Source organism: Podarcis pityusensis, assembly GCF_964106645.2.
Source record: "Podarcis pityusensis genome assembly, chromosome: 8".
NCBI lineage: Eukaryota > Metazoa > Chordata > Lepidosauria > Squamata > Lacertidae > Podarcis > Podarcis pityusensis.
Window position 1 is genome coordinate 10,901,237 of NC_138033.1, and position 16,521 is coordinate 10,917,757.

Here is a 16,521-nt window from a genome sequence, read left to right on the forward strand (position 1 = left end):
TGTGTGTGAGAAGCAACACCAACACACACACACACACACACACACACACACACACACACGATTCATTTTGGATCTGGGTTATTGTGCTGAAGTTCCCTGATTTGCGAGTGTGCAGGGGATGGTTTGTGTGTTTCAAGAAAGATCTTTCCTTCTCCAGGGCGATCTGTTTGGGGTGGGGGGTTCAGGAAGATCTCGCCCCCCCTTTCCACCCGGGGAGACTGCAGAGGGTGGTGGGGAACGGAGTCCGTGTGTGTGTTTTTGTATCTGTCTGGTCTCCTGGAATTATGAAAAATACCCACCATCGACACTGGACTTCAACTTCGATTAAGGCAGATAGGACATGACAGGCTCCGATCAATAGCAGGCCCGTCCTATAAAGTGTCAAGTAATGAATCAATTTCGACTAAATTTTCCATTTTTCAGGGGCCGTTCCGAGAGAGAAGAATATCCTCTTTTGTAAAGATATTATTATCGATTTCGGCGGCAATTTGACATCAGGGGTAGTTAATTCCACTCAGAATAAAATTGAAAACACTTGAGAGAGAAAAGAGAGAGAGAGAGAGAGAGAGACAAAGGAAGAGAAGGCGGGAGGGAAGGGGGGATAACCATGGGGAGAAAGGCTAGAAGGAGGAAAGGAGAGAGAGAAAGGAGAGAGGTGGACATTGGGATGAGTGGCGAGATAGAAAGGCAGAGTGGAGGAAAAGAAAGGAAGGAAGGATGAGAGGAATAAAAGATGCTGCATAACGCGGATGGATGTGGATGGATGGGCAGACCAGCTGAATTTGGGGGATAAGAGAAGAAAGAAAGAAAGAAAGAAAGAAAGAAAGAAAGAAAGACTCTGATGGTTTTGGTGAATACTATAGAGTCAATATCTATAGGGTTGGCTGAAAGAAGGGTGGAATGGTAGGATAGAAACACTGCTTATTGGATGAATGAAAGGATGGACTACATGGGGAAAAGAAGGGTAACAATGAAAGCAATTGATGAGATGTTTCAGAGGCTGCTAAAAGCATAAGGGGTCAAGGGCTTTGGAATGAGAGAAAGTGTGTCAACAACTAGGACAGAGGAGCGGCAACTAGTAACGAGTATTTTTCTACTTTATTATTTATCTGATTTCTTACCCACCCTTCACCATGAGGGCTCAGGGTGGGTTGCAACAATTTAAGAATACAGCCCTGAAAACTGTTAAAAGAGATTATAATCAGGAGACTAGGGTAGGTCCTTAAAAAAGAAGAAGAAAGCAGAATAAAGAGGTGTGTAGGGAGGTAATTCTGCACCGTTACCAATATCTCCTGCCAACTCTGAAAGAGAGTCATCTCCCTCACAGATTCATCTCCAGAAGCCCTCCCCCCCAAACATCTGGCAATGGCCCAGTTCTTGTTTCTTTTGTGACAGGAAGTGTATGCAAAGCTGGTGGAGGGGAATGGGTGGCTGCCAGATGCTACTGGACTACAACTCCCATCAGCCCCAGCCAGTGTGGTCATTGGCCAGGGAATGTGGGAGCTGTAGTCCAGCAACATGGAGAAGGTGACAGGTTCTCCATCTCTGATCCAGAAGTGCTGACAAAGGCCACCAGAAACCAAGACAAGCCTTTGGTGGTGGAAGCATTTGTGTGAATGCTCTTTCAGAACTCTACAGATGTTGGGATTCCTCTGAATGGTGCACTGAGAGATAAGAGGTAGTGAATTGACCACAGGTTTGCCATGCTTCAGAGCATGCAGGATTAGCGTTATTAGTCCTATCACCACCACACTTTTGAAATCTGACTCCATCCAGAGACTTGGCCAAGCACCACCTATGGCAGGGCAGATGTAGGAGCAATGTTCCATGCCTACCCTATCCTGGAGGGGAGGAGGTTACAACCCCACACTTTTCCAAAGCCCAGCTCACCTTCTCCTTATTTCTCTCAATAAATGAGAGGATTTCTTGCCTACCATTCCCTCTGCATGAAGAAAGGATGGGGAATCTGTGAGCCTCCTCCAGTTATTGCTGAACCACAACTCCCAACAGCCTCAGCAAGCATGGCCAGTGATCAGGGAAGATGGGAGCTGCAACATCTGGAGGGCCACTGTTTTCTCACCCCAGCATAAACACTGGGTGAAATAAATGTGAGTGCTGTGTGTGGGTGTGGGTGTTTGCGTGCATGCCTCAGGCTGGAAAAGGAAGCAACAAGGGACTTAATTCAACAAGGGAGAATTCAACATTTCTCTTCAAGGACCCTTTGGGGGAAACAGAAAGGAAGGAGGGAGTGTGAGAATGTGAAATCCAGCTGTGTAGCAGAACTGTTTGAGGGCTGCCTCTGACTCTTCCTAAACAAGCATTAGTAGTACTCATGTTGGGAAAAGTTAACATGAAGTGGCACTCAAGAGTGTGGAGCAGGGGTGGCCTACGTTGTGCCCTCCAGATCATCTCCTACCATCCCCAATATTCAGGGATGATGGGATTTGTAGTCCTGAACATCCGTAGGGCACCTTGTTGGCCCCCCCTTGGCATGAATGTGTGAGGCAGAGATTTATGCAGGAATTTGTGACGGATGGGATGTGTACATGGCCTTGATGGGTGAACACAGCTGATTTGGCACAATGTGTGTTGAAATGGAAAAGGATGAGATTCACAGAGTTTGTACACCATAATGTTCACCATGCTCTACCCCAGTGGGATGGGGTGGTAGAGCACACTGGTTATAAAGAGGTCTAGTAAACAGCATTTATCATGATGTGCTTCTGCCTGTTAAAAGTGATTTATGCATAGAGTAAGATATATAGACAGATGGACAGATTTAAAAACAGTAACACCTAACTATGCGCAAGAGTACATTTACACAGGACTTTGTTCTGTGCACAATACATAGGAGCTGCAAAAATGTGCATTTGTATAGAAAGTGTGCAGTATAAATGGGGAATATGTGAGTGACTTTAAGAGCCCATACATGAGAAAGTGCATACAGAATGGAATGTGCAAATGAACATGCAATGTTGTGGAAATATTGTGGTGGATGTGATTAATGGTATGACTATATTTGTTATCAAAGCTCTGAGTGTGTGTTCAGGCGCTGATGTCTATCTGCTGGCTTACTTACCTATCTCTATGAAGGACAGCTTGTGCAGGACGTAAGTGTAAGCATGGACACAACAAAGTCTGTTGCTATTGAATATTGCCTCTGGTCTTAGAGAGAGAGAGTACAAAGAGTGTGCGTGCAGGAGTGTGCACACACAGACAAGAGTGGGTTGTTGTCGTTTGGTGGCTTTGTCCATAGGGATCATTGTAAGAATTCTCTCTGGATCTACTCACAGCTAGCCAGGCGTGCAATAGGAAACCTGCCCATTTATCACAGGGACAAGTCATACTACATAAGCTTTCCCCAGCCACAATGTGGGAGGAAGGCTATTTAACCCCACCGGGGGGGGGGCATGATGCATCTGGTCATTCTCTGAGTGTGTACACACACACACACACACACACACACACACACGGGGTGTTCAAGAACAGAAACACATAACTGCTAGGGCAACCCCCTGCTCACACAGCTATAGGGTTATGACTGCTGCTTGATGTTCTGCTCACCTTAAGGGTAGGAAATCCCACTTATACTATGGCCATGCCCAACACTGGCAGAGAGGGCTATAGATGGCTACTGGCCACAGCTGGAGGCAGAACTTAGTTGGAAACTCTTCCAAACCCAGGAGGCCCCCAGAAGCAACTTTAGCCCACATCACTTAAAAATCGGGTCTAGCAGATCCAATCTGAGACTCAAAATTGATTAATTTTGTTGTTGCATATATTTCAACAATCACAAAGTGTGGTTTTTTTGAGTCGGTAGCACAGATGCTGTAAACAACCCCATTGAAAAAGATAACAGTGGTTACCCCAGACATTGTTACTGGTTGTGAAGGGGTCCCCATAACAGTCCAAGCTTCAGGGCTCCCCAAATGTAGGTCCACCACATCTGACACCAGCACATCTTCTGCATACAGAAGGTGCCAAGTTCCACCTCTGGCATTCCCAGGAGGTACTGGAAAAGATTTTCCAGAACCTTGGAGAGCGGCTGCCAGTGTACTGTGGACGCAAGATTAAGTTGATGGAGCATCAGTACGAGTAAGGCAGCTTCCAGTGTCTTTAGAAGGTCAGAGCAACCCCCAGCTTGAAGACCACTGAAGTAAGAGACATTGCTAACACCCCGAAGTTCTGTTTCCAGGGAGCTGTGGACATAATTCTCTATGCATAGTTTTAGAAACAGCCCATTTTCCCAGGCCTATCAGAATCCTGTTGGGTTGCCTTGGCTTCGCTGGTGAGAGAAAAGCACACTCCAAGCTGTGTATGCTCTGCAAACATTTTATACGTCAATTCAATGTCGAGGTAGCTCAAATTCTGTGCAGAACAAAAACCAGGTTGCAAACTTCACGAATGGACAGAATGGACACGATTTTGCATGGTTTATTCAGATTGCACCACTCAATGGGAAGGGCAAAGAGCTATGCAGAGCACTGTGGTCTCACTTCTTGGCCGGCACCAAGATGAAACTTCGACTGCTAGATTCATCAATATAGCTCGCACACTGCCAGGCCTATCTTTGCAGCCATGAAAACTAGAAACATGTTTTTTGTTTAAATGAATGGTGCAGTTTTCAGGAAGCGGAAATTTTCACAATCCCCTATTCTGCTTTTGAGGAGCAGGTTGCAACTACTTAGCCCAGAACATGCCTGCCCAGTGATGGCTGGTGCCTATTGAAGTTGGTAGGGTGGCAGGGGTGCCAACTCTAGGGGGCGGAAGGGGCTTCGGCCCCCTCAATATTTGTGGGGAGGGGGCCGAGCTCCCCAAAGGTTGAGAGGGTTGCAACCCCCCGCTGCTGCTGGGAGAGCTCTCAGGCGCTGGGCAGGATGCGTGCACCCTCCCCAGCCCCCACCAGGTGAGTGCTGGTGTGCCAGGCAGGGGGCGGATGCTTCACATGGCGCTGGGCCCCCTCATTGCGGTGGGCAAGTCGGTGCACGTGTAGGGTGGCGCACTGGGAGGCTGAAAGATAGTAATGCTAGATTCACTGCTACCTTCCTTTTTACAGAATCCCACAAGGTGCAACACTGAGGAAGCAGAAAGCCTGGGCTCGCCCACTGGACTGATCGTAAGTAGGCAGGCAGACAGGTGGGGGCTAGCTTTGGGCTGACTGAGGTTGGTGGGGCAGTGCCTCATTTTCCCTAAGGGCCCAGCGCCTCCACTGACGCTGCCTATGTTTATCATGTTGTCATATATTCTAGGCACTGAGAACTGGTCTAGGGGGCTGAGCCCTAGCTCAAATTACGTCCCAACTTCATTCTTCCACACATGCACGTAAGGAGGTGTGGAAAGCTTAATCTTGGTTCACTGAGGTTCCCAGAAAGAGAGGGGAAACCAGCCTGTGCCACAGGAAACTAGAAGAAGAAAAAGGAAAAATATCAAAAACAAATGATAGCATGCACCAGTATTACTCGTATAGGTTCCCATTTCTTTCTGTGAATTTGGGCTAAATGTCTTCCTCAGGTTGGAGAGAACTGGCTAGATCATGCTGGAAAGGATATGAAGACCAGTGGCGAAGTGGAGCAGCCACTGGGTGTTTGTGTGAGAATAGTTCAAAGACTTTTAAAGAGCAAGGGCAACAGCATCATCTGGCAGAGCAACTGATGACGTTTCCTTGCTTTGGCAAGGAAACTGAGGGTTTCAAGTTTTTACTGTTTGTGACAGATTAGAATAAAGGAAGACGGAAAATGAGTCAAGTACTGTAATAAAGAAGAGGCCGGCTTCTTCTTTCCTTTGATGGGGTTCCTACTTCATGCCAGCAACACTTATTTGCGAGATGGTTTGCATTTCTGATTAGAAGCTAAATGTTGCATTTCAGGCGGCTGAAGATCTTTTGTTAATGCTCAATGCTAATGCTCAATCAGTTGAACCTATGCTGTCAAAAGTAAGCACTGAGTTCAACAGAGCTTATTTCCAGGCAACTGTGTAGGATTGCAGTCATGCTACGTAAGTGATAAAGAATGACATCCTAGTTCTGCCCCTCCCCCCAGCATGTTTCTGGACCATCACTGGGGGCATGTCTATGAAGGCTGTAATTAGAAGCTCCTGCACTTCAAAATTTACCACTACAACACTGATTGGAGATTATATCTTCCAGGAAGGAACTCAATGGCTCCAAAATGAGCAGAGAGAAGTCATTCAAGAGAATCCTTTTTTGGGGGGGGGGGGCATTGTGCATAGTTGGTGCCATCAAAAACATAACTCTTTTTACAGAGCAATACTCATAAGCTCAAAGGTGCTTGCCTTGGTCGATCCTGTTGTACATTCAGGTCAGCCACAGAGTTTCCCCCCAAAATTGGAATCCACTTATTGTGACCACCTCACCCCCAGCTTCCTAATCAATACTTTAGATGTAATCAATTGCCAAAATCAAATTAGGTATAATCAATTTTTTTCCAGCTAGACCACTGGCCCATGTAAACTAGGTGTATCTGCTCTAACTTGAAACAGCTGTTCCAAGCTTTCGGGCAGATATCTTTCTCATTCTCGCTAGCTGAGCTCCTTTAACCAGAAATGCAAGAACTTGAATATTGGAGACCTTCCCCTATTTGCAATTGGTATCCTCTGGCACAGAGTGGTACTGTTAGGGTAGGAATTTAGGCCAGAAGTTCCAGAAGGGGGACCCCAAAGTCAGCAGAGCTGGCTTGCCACATTTTGAGGTATGCAGAGTAATACAAATTACCATATTGGGTTTGTGTGCCGTTGTTGCTGCTGCAAGACTGATAAATTCAGAGTTTAGAATTACCTAAGCTGACCATTGTGGGACGCGGGTGGCGCTATGGGTTAAACCACAGAGCCTAAGACCTGCCAATCAGAAGGTCGGCAGTTCGAATCCCTGCAACGGGGTGAGCTCCCATTGCTTGGTCCCAGCTCCTGCCAACCTAGCAGTTCGAAAGTACGTCAAAGTGCAAGTAGATAAATAGGTACCGCTCTGGCGGGAAGGTAAACGGTGTTTCTGTGCACTGCTCTGGTTTGCCAGAAGTGGCTTAGTCATGCTGGCCACATGACCCGGAAGCTGTACGCTGGCTCCCTGGCCACTAAAGCGAGATGAGAGCTACAACCCCAGAGTCGGCCACGACTGGACCTAATGGTCAGGGGTCCCTTTACCTTTTAAGCTGACCATTGGCACAACAAAAGAGTTAGGAGCAGAGGCTAGCAACCTAAAGTCCGTTGTCCATAACCAGTCCACTTCTGACACCATTGTTGACACTGTGTGGCAGCTCAGCCGTAAGTCAGATAGGAAAAGCTGTCATCACGCTGAATACAATCTAGAAGACGGAAGGGGATTTGTGGTGCTCCCGATATCATTTGACTACAACTCCCATCACCCCCAAACTTTGGGACTGATGGGAGCTGGAGCCCAACGACTGGAGAGACACTTGTCTGATTTACAGTGACTACCCCTAAAAGGGGACGCGGGTGGTGCTGTGGGTAAAACCTCAGTGCCTAGGACTTGCTGATCACATGGTTGGCGGTTCGAATCCCCGCGGCGGGGTGCGCTCCTGTCATTCGGTCCCAGCGCCTGCCAACCTAGCAGTTCGAAAGCACCCCCGGGTGCAAGTAGATAAATAGGGACTGCTTACCAGCGGGAAGGTAAACGGCGTTCCGTGTGCTGCTCTGGCTCGCCAGATGCAGCTTGTCACGCTGGCCACGTGACCCGGAAGTGTCTGCGGACAGCGCTGGCTCCCAGCCTATAGAGTGAGATGAGCGCACAACCCTAGAGTCTGGCAAGACTGGCCCGAATGGGCAGGGGTACCTTTACCTTTACCTTACCCCTAAAAGATATTCCAGATAACTTCAGTCAGGGGTGGGGAAGGGAAGGTCAAAGAGAGGAAGTGGTCATGAAAAGGCTTGGGGTCTCCCCAGGCACTTCTCACCACTTGGTAACACGTGTAAACAGAAACTGGTAAGAGTCCAGATATTTCAAGATACATGCACCAATGAAAAAGGACGTTGCTGCCTGCCATTGTTTGGGCTGCAGGGTTCCAGGTGGTGTGAGTCCAGCAGAGGTGGATGGAAGGACCTCTTTAAAATGTGCAGAGCGTTCTCCAGCTCCGGCAATTCATGCCCTCCAGCCTCTGTCGAATTCCGCCCGTCTGCTTAGCAGGGTCTGGCAGGGTCGATGCTTGGGTGAAGAAGCTACAGCTGCTAAAGAGAGGTCTGGGTGGTTCACTGCATGAGGCTCTCCCATTAGAGTTAATACTGTTCCTCAAGGTCTCTTGGGTATTGCCTGGTTCTTAGAAAGGAGCAGAATGGGTAGCTCGGTAGGAAAAACAGATTGCTGCTGCCCTCCAAACTCCTCCCCCGCCCCATGGAGTCCAACCACCTGGATTCAGTTCTTAGGGTTTGCTTTTGTTTTTGTTTCGCAAGGGGAATGGAAGAATAGTTTATAGAGGTTAAAGCTGGAATGTGGGTAGCTAGCGAGAGGAAGAAGGATTTCTGGGCTGCAGGGGTATTTCTGAGGACATAAAGGTTTGGGGGTACAAGCTCACAGCACATATTTGCTTAAATTTATTGAGGGCTTCTGGGCAAATTAAGAATGGTGGGTGACTGGCAATGTAATTTTTGCTAGGAGGATAGGGTCGGGGAAAAGAGGTGCCCCAAATAAATTTTAAAGAACAAAGGCTGCTATGCTAAGCACACCTACCTGTGAGTTCTCTCAGTGTTTCCGATCTTAAATTCAGCTTTGCCACATTTCTGCAGCATTTTTTTTAAAAGGGAAAATCCTCAGGCAAATTTATCAGCACTTTAGTGCAAATTTGTCTTAATAAACGTGCCTGTATGTATGCATACTTTTGCAAAATGAATGTTCCTAATCTAATGTATTCTTTAATGTTATAGATGTGGATATATACATTTTTATTCCCCTAATATATGCATTTTTGTGCACATTACTTGGCTGGAGAAGTGTGAATTTCAAAGAAGGGCTGTGCTTCAGTTCACATATTGCTTCAGAAAGTGAGAGTTATGTAAGTTTGCCTTTATATATGAACTGAACGAAATTTCTCCCTCATTCCTACCTGGGAGCAACTCCTATTTAACTTGGTGGGACCTGTATGGCCAGGGTAGATAAAGAGGAACCTCCAAGCTTCCTAGACTGTCCTTCTTGCGCTGACATATTGGTCTTTCCTAGGGTTGCTGTCCTCATTTCCTACTTACACTGGGAGTAGAGACGTATTTGCATCCCTCTCCTGCTGAGGACAAATAGCAAGGAGGCTCTTAGTATCTCCACCTTAATAAGCTAAAACTAGGATCTTGCCCCCCTTCATGGATCACTGCCTTGTTGTGGCAAAGGGGCTTGAATAACTCAGAGAAGCTATGAGCTATGCCATGCAGGGCCACCCAAGATGGACAGGTCATAGTGGAGAGTTCTGACTAAATGTGATCCACCTGGAGAAGGAACTGGCAAACCACTCCAGTATTTTGCCAAGAAAACTCCATGGACATAAAAAAGGAGAAGCTTTGAGAAGAAAGTGAGAGTTTCCAAGGCATGCTCTGGTTCATGGGGTCACAACAGGATCTTGCCTATCAAATTTGTATTTCCTTTAATAAACTTGGTTTTCTTATTCTCCAAACTTTGGGTCTCAGTCTGATTATATTCTGGGTAAAGAGTGCTGAACAATGATGTTCAGTTAAGCTTCCAAATTTAACACCAAACACCAACATACGGTAAGTCTTGGTTGCTAATACAGTGGTACCTCGGGTTAAGTACTTAATTCGTTCCGGAGGTCCGTTCTTAACCTGAAACTGTTCTTAACCTGAAGCACCACTTTAGCTAATGGAGCCTCCCACTGCCGCTGTGCTGCCGGAGCCCGATTTCTGTTCTCATCCTGAAGCAAAGTTCTTAACCTGAGGTACTATTTCTGGGTTAGTGGAGTCTGTAACCTGAAGCGAATGTAACCTGAAGCGTATGTAACCCGAGGTACCATTGTAGTTCATAACAGCGCTTCTCAAGCTTTCTGCATGGACTTCCCTGCTTCTCTGCTAAATGACTTCTGTGCATTTGTCACAGAACCACAATGCCTTGCAGAGGATCTGGGGTCATACACAGAGCTTACACAGTTCATTCACGTCATCAGTTAGGCCTGCTGGTAGGGCCTGCTCCAAGTTTGAGGGGTTCCTTGGGAAAGTTCTCTCTAGTGGAGACCCCACTCCATTGGTTGGTCCCCAACTGTGGACTTGTCTGGTCACAGGAGCAACAACAAACAACTGTGAGAGCCACCATTAGATTGCCCACAATGCTCTAGATTCTTGTCACAATGGGGAGAAGTGTACAGAATTAAAATGGTGGCTCATAGACTTCATTGCTCAGCGCAGAGAGCCCAATGCAAGGTTGAGCGGGGGTGCTGGGTACTGATTCTAAGCCCTCCTGTTGGACTGCACCATTGTTCCACATGAACCGAGCATTGTTGAGCTGTAGAATTATGTAAAGGTGTATGTGCTGGCCCAATACAACAGTCCAGCACATCCACTGCTTCACCTGCAGATGTAAAGGAGAAGAAGAGCTGTGTATTACCAGCCTGTTGCAGACAACGTACTCCAAAACTTCGGATAACCCCACTCAGCGTTTTAATGTAGAGGTCCAAGATGATGGACCTTCGGCTTGTTCCAGCAAAGTTCTTATGTTCTTTAAAGAGGGACAAAACATAAATGGGAGCATTTCTTTCATAAAATGTTACGGCAGGAAGTTAGAGGACAAGCGCTGATTGTAAACAAGGCAGTATGACCACCCCAAAACTTTTCCAGGAGTGAACCACCTTGAAAGGAGGATCACGTATAACCACCCCAATATCACCTTGTGCACAAATCATCATGAAAGCACAATAAAAATGACAGCTTGTGGGGAGGGGGCTTTCAATGTCCCATGAGCTGGCTAGAGGCAGAGAACGGCTCTAGGGAATGACCAGATGAAGACAGGGGAAACTTCTCCCCATGGCCACCCCCAAGCAGCACCCATGGTTTGGTGTATACACAAAACGCCAATGGGTGTTTTGTTTGCAAAGCAGCCCTTTCCTGACAAAGACATTGCTGCCCTTGCGGGGCGGGAGGGAAGGATTGCTGGGAGATTTCCTCGGCACCCCCAACACCATCAGCATGCCGAGGTTTGGGGTCATTCCCAGGGGCGCGAGGGTGTTAGAGAAGACTGGAAACAAGGGCCCACAGCCGTTGCCTCTCTAACCGGTTGCGCTAGAGGGGTCAGAGGACTTTGCAATATCTCAGACTGCAATCACCACGCTATTTGCCTGTCACCATGGCCATCAAGCTCGGCTATCAACACAGCAATTGCCTTTCTCTGTCTCTATGTTTCCATATCGCTCCATTTCCCCCCCTTCCTTTCTTCTCTGATCCCCCTCCCCAATCCTTCTTCCCTTCACTCTGTCTCCCGGGTGCCATAATTCCATCCACCAGCATGTCTCCCATGTCTTTCTCTCTATCAGCTGTGAAAATTCTGCCTGCCTCCCCTTTTCAATTGGGCATGATGTGCCCATGGGGCAGGGGCAGGGGAATAGGCTCAGGGTGAAGGGGGCGGGGGGACCGGGGAGAGAGAAGACTCAAACACAAACACATAATACGTGTACCTTAAACTACCTGCTACCTACCTGCACAGACAATGATAATGTATTTGCCAGAGGAAATCTGGAACCAAGAATCAGTGCCAGCGCAAGTTACGAATGGTTGTGATCCGGTTTAAAGGCAGCAACGCTTCTGAATGCTGGTTGCTGGAAGCTGTAGGAGGGGAGACTTGCTCTTGTGCTCGGATCCTGCTTCCTGGTTTTGGCCACTGTGAGAACAGGATACTGGATTAGATGGGTCATCTAGCAGGCTCATCACATGTGCTTATCAAGTGGCACCATTTTCTTGGGCGATACCATTTCTGGCAGAAGCTAAAATGGGCTGGTGTACATTTTAGATGGGGAGACTCCCTATGCCAGAGTTAGGGAACTTGTTACCCTCTCTATGTTGCAGGACTACAACTCCCATCATCCTTGACCATTTGCCACGCTGTCTGGGGCTGATGGGAATTGTAGTCCAAAATAATCCGGAAGACCCTAGGTTCCCCATCCATGCCATACACCAGGGGTCAGCAAACTTTTTCAGCAGGGAGCTGGTCCACTGTCCCTCAGACCTTGTGGAGGGCCGGGCTATATTTTGGAAAAAAATAATAATGAATTCCTATGCCCCACAAATAACCCAGAGATGCATTTTAAATAAAAGCACACATTCTACTCATGTAATAACATGCTGATTCCTGGACCAGCCACGGGCCGGATTTAGAAGGCGATTGGGCCGGATCCGGCCCCTGGGCCTTAGTTTGCCTACCCATGCCATACACAGAGAACATAGTTTTTCCCCTGACATGTTACCTTTCTATGTTCAGGGATTTTCTTCTCTTTCATGAGGAGATAATTCAGATATGAAGCTTGAAGTTGTACAATCCAGCAAAAGCTTTACTGCTAGGTATCTTGAAATGCATAAACTAGCTATTAGGCCTTGCAGGATTTCCCCCCTACAGTGAAGTGACCTACTCTTCCTTAACAGCTGACATATCCGTCAACACAGCTCTAGATTAGTCCAGCAGAGGTTGTTGTCTATGCTAACAGCAAGTGACTGAAGGCAGATGCCTGTTATCAAGGCTAGTCTAGAGTTTATGCAGCTATCAGTGGCACTCACACAGTTGCCCCATGTCTTAGCAATGCCTCTCAGCACCTTGTTCCCCTTACCCTCACAGGACTTTGCCGATGCAGAAGCAAGGAGAGCTGGGATCAGTCCTCAAGCTCAGGATTTGAAGCAGCGCCACTAGGAAGAAACATGCTTGAAACATTATCCAGCCCTTTAGCTTCTTCGAGCCTTTGCACACGGCCAGGGTGCATGCTGGGAATTAGGTAAAGGGACCCCTGACCATTAGGTCCAGTCATGACTGACTCTGGGGTTGCGGCGCTCATCTCGCTTTATTGGCCGAGGGAGCCGGTGTACAGCTTCCGGGTCATGTGGCCAGCATGACTAAGCCGCTTCTGTTGAACCAGAGGAGCACACGGAAATGCTGTTTACCTTCCGCCGGAGCAGTACCTATTTATCTACTTGCACTGGTGTGCTTTTGAACTGCTAGGTTGGCAGGAGCAGGGACCGAGCAACGGGAGCTCACCCCGTCGTGGGGATTCGAACCACCGACCTTCTGATCGGCAAGTCCTTAGGCTCTGTGGTTTAACCCACAGGGATGGGCAAAAAGTAGGTATGTGGAACCTGCAGATGGGTGTGAAGGAAGAGGAGAAAGGGGTAGCAGAGAGGGAGGGAGGAAGAGAGAGAGAGAGAGAGAGAGAGAGAGAGAGAGAGAGAGAAAGAAAGAAAGAAAGAGAGAGAGAGAGAAGCAGTAGCATAGAACAGACTGACAGAAAGAGAGAGAAGTCGGGTTTTGTGTCAGGTGCTGCTCACTACAGGCAGACGACCCACAACAGATGACCTGCAAAAGAATGTGGCCCTTGCCTGGACAGGAAAAAAATGTTCCCCTGCTAAAGCTTGTGAATCAATTAGTGGTTTTATGTCCTGTTTTGCAACGAAACAAATGCATTTCTTCATCGAAAATTCTTCCCACCTGTCTAGAACTTGACATATTTCAATTGGGATGAAGTTTCATTGCATGCCCTTCTTTTTCTATTTTTGGCATGTGTGTCCCGCCCAATCTTTGGAAATGCGGTCCTGAAACCATGCTGGCGTACAAAACATGCACATGCTGCAAGTTCTAGTTGCAGCTTCATATTGCATCCTATGGGAGTTGGGGGCAACGCTGGTGAACATCTAGGGAAGGACAAGTGAGGCCGTTCCACACACCTGATGCATACAAGCACATAGAAGAACATAAACCATGTGCATGCAGGTGTGAGCAGCTACCAAAGACTGTGTTATCTGTGCTCTTAAAACTCACAGCCAGGGATGAGCACTGGGTCCACATGCTCAACCGAGTGTGTGGGTTAATTCATTAATTGTCACATTTGTATCCTCCCTCTCTCCACTTTTTCATCACAATGACCCTGTGAAGTAGGTTAGGCTGAGAGGCAGGGACTGGCCCAGCAGCGTAGCAGCTAGAGGGGTGGGCAGGGCTCACTGGGTGCCACTTACCCAGGGGGCGGCACTTACCACGGGGCCTGCGGTTGAGGGGGAGGTGGCGGGCAGACTCCATGCAGCCTCTGCCCAGAGTGCCCTGCCCTGCTTGCCCCACCCCCATGGACGGCTTGCCCTGCCCCCGGTGCACGGAAGCCCGAGCGCCTAGCTATGCCACTGGACTGCCCCCAAGTGGCCTTCGTGGTTGAGTCAGGATTTGAACCCCAGTTCTCCACGTCCTATTCCAGCACTCTAACCCAGGGGTAGGCAACCTAAAGCCCATGGGCCGGATGCGGTCCAATTGCCTTCTCAATCCGGCCCGCGGACGGTCCGGGAATCAGCATGTTTTTACATGAGTAGAATGTGTCCTTTTATTTAAAATGCATCTCTGGGTTATTTGTGGGGCCTGCCTGGTGTTTTTACATGAGTAGAATGTGTGCTTTTATAGTGGTACCTCGGGTTAAGTACTTAATTCGTTCTGGAGGTCTGTTCTTAACCAGAAACTGTTCTTAACCTGAAGCACCACTTTAGCTAATGGGGCCTCCTGCTGCCGCACCACTGGAGCACGATTTCTGTTCTCATCCTGAAGCAAAGTTCTTAACCTGAGGTACTACTTCTGGGTTAGCGGAGTCTGTAACCTGAAGCATATGTAACCTGAGGTACCACTGTATTTAAAATGCATCTCTGGGTTATTTGTGGGGCATAGGAATTCAATCATTTTTTTTCTTCAAAATATAGTCCGGCCCACCACATGTTCTGAGGGACAGTGGACCGGCCCATGGCTGAAAAAGGTTGCTGACCCCTGCGAGTCTAGCCGGTAGTCCACACAGACTCTTCTGTACCTCGGTGTGGTACTTGGCAGGGGTTAAAGCTGTGGCTTGCACAGGAGAGTATCTGCCTCAGTCAGACCCTGGGTTTGGCACACCCATTGCTAGTAAGAGCAGGCCTTGCCAAGGCAATTAAACTATTGCAAAAAAAGGCGGGCAGGAGGAGGATTACATGGGTGGAGCCTACTCAGATAAACGCACACTATATTGGATTATTGTAATTGAAAACCAATAAAAATTATTATCAAAAAATAAAAATAAATGCACACTAAACAGCCTACTCCATGTGGATGCAGGTGGCGATCATGCAAGCAGAAACTTATCTTTTTGCCCCACTGGATGTAGGACATACAGGCAGCATCAGGGAACAGAAACTCAAATTGCAATACGGTCTTCTTTTGTGTTGCATCTGTTTGAGCTGCATGAGCACTGGGGAGATCTATATGTGTCTGTGTCAATGTATGTTCCTGTCTTTGGATACCTTGCTGTTGACAGCTGGTGCTGGAAAGCAGGAGCCAGGAAGTAAAGAACTGCCTAACTTCTGGGTAGAGCTCCAGAGACACCATCGCCATCATACCTGGGACATATGACTTGCCCCTTAAGAATCCTGGGAATTGTAGTTTCACAGAAATGCAATTCCCAACATTCTTAACCAATTCCAGTTCCCAGGATTTGGGAGGGGAGAGTCACATGCTTTAAATGTGTGGTGTGGATCGGACCTGAGACTGTGTATACACCATATGTTTGAAGCAAATTTAAGGCACACCCCCTGCAAGAATCATGGGAGCTGCAGTTTATCCCTCACAGAGCTACAGTCCCCAACATCCTGAACAAATTTCCAGGATTCCTGGGGGAGGGGTGCTTTAACTGATTTGTATTGCATTAAGTGTTGGTTCTATGAAAAAAAAATACAGGTGTAAGAATAGAATTCCTGGATGCCAAGATCCCCAGCAGAGATTTAAAATCACAAAGTAAAGGACGGAAATATAGACTGTTAGACCTTTAAAATATGCCCTTGAGAGTTCTGAAACTTCCCTCTTCCCCTAGCATAGAAAAAGACCACACATTTGGTAAGTTAAAATGGTTTACTTACAAACTCTCCAAAGATCAGATTCATGTGCTTTTCCATACAGCATTCAGAAAAAGTTGCACAGGTAGTAAAACTTGGCTTAGTTACAGTGGTGAAAGTTCTTAAATTATTTCTATAGGAACTCAAGAGTGGTTTGTGAGAGTCATGTGGCTAAACTAGCTCCTCTCCACAAGTGGACCTTCTCAGGTAGACTGAAGGGAAACAAAGTCTTGATTGCATAGTTCCTCCCAGGGTGAGCTAAGCCTGGCAGGACAGCTTACTCTATGGTCTTAACCCCTTCATGCATTAATTAGATTTAAGCACAGTTATATGAGGCTGGTTATCCTGCACTGAGTTCCACAGAGTGTAATTTACGTACCTAAAATTAGTCATGCCCATCCATTTCAATGGGTCTACTCTGAGCAGGACTAACATCTGATACAACCCAATGTATGGTGTGCACATAGCCTATGTTCTGCT

General features: G+C 47.4%; 1 protein-coding gene and 1 long non-coding RNA gene across 2 annotated transcripts in view; one reads left to right on the forward strand and one right to left on the reverse strand.

Moving 5' to 3' along the window:
• Positions 1 to 16,521, reverse strand: part of ERFL (ETS repressor factor like) — a 154,879-nt gene that overhangs the window by 80,229 nt on the left and 58,129 nt on the right. The window lies entirely within an intron of this gene.
• On the forward strand, positions 803 to 5,682 carry LOC308484616. The gene is made up of 3 exons (XR_013990044.1): positions 803 to 1,253; positions 5,057 to 5,116; positions 5,512 to 5,682. It is a non-coding gene; the product is annotated as an uncharacterized lncRNA (long non-coding RNA).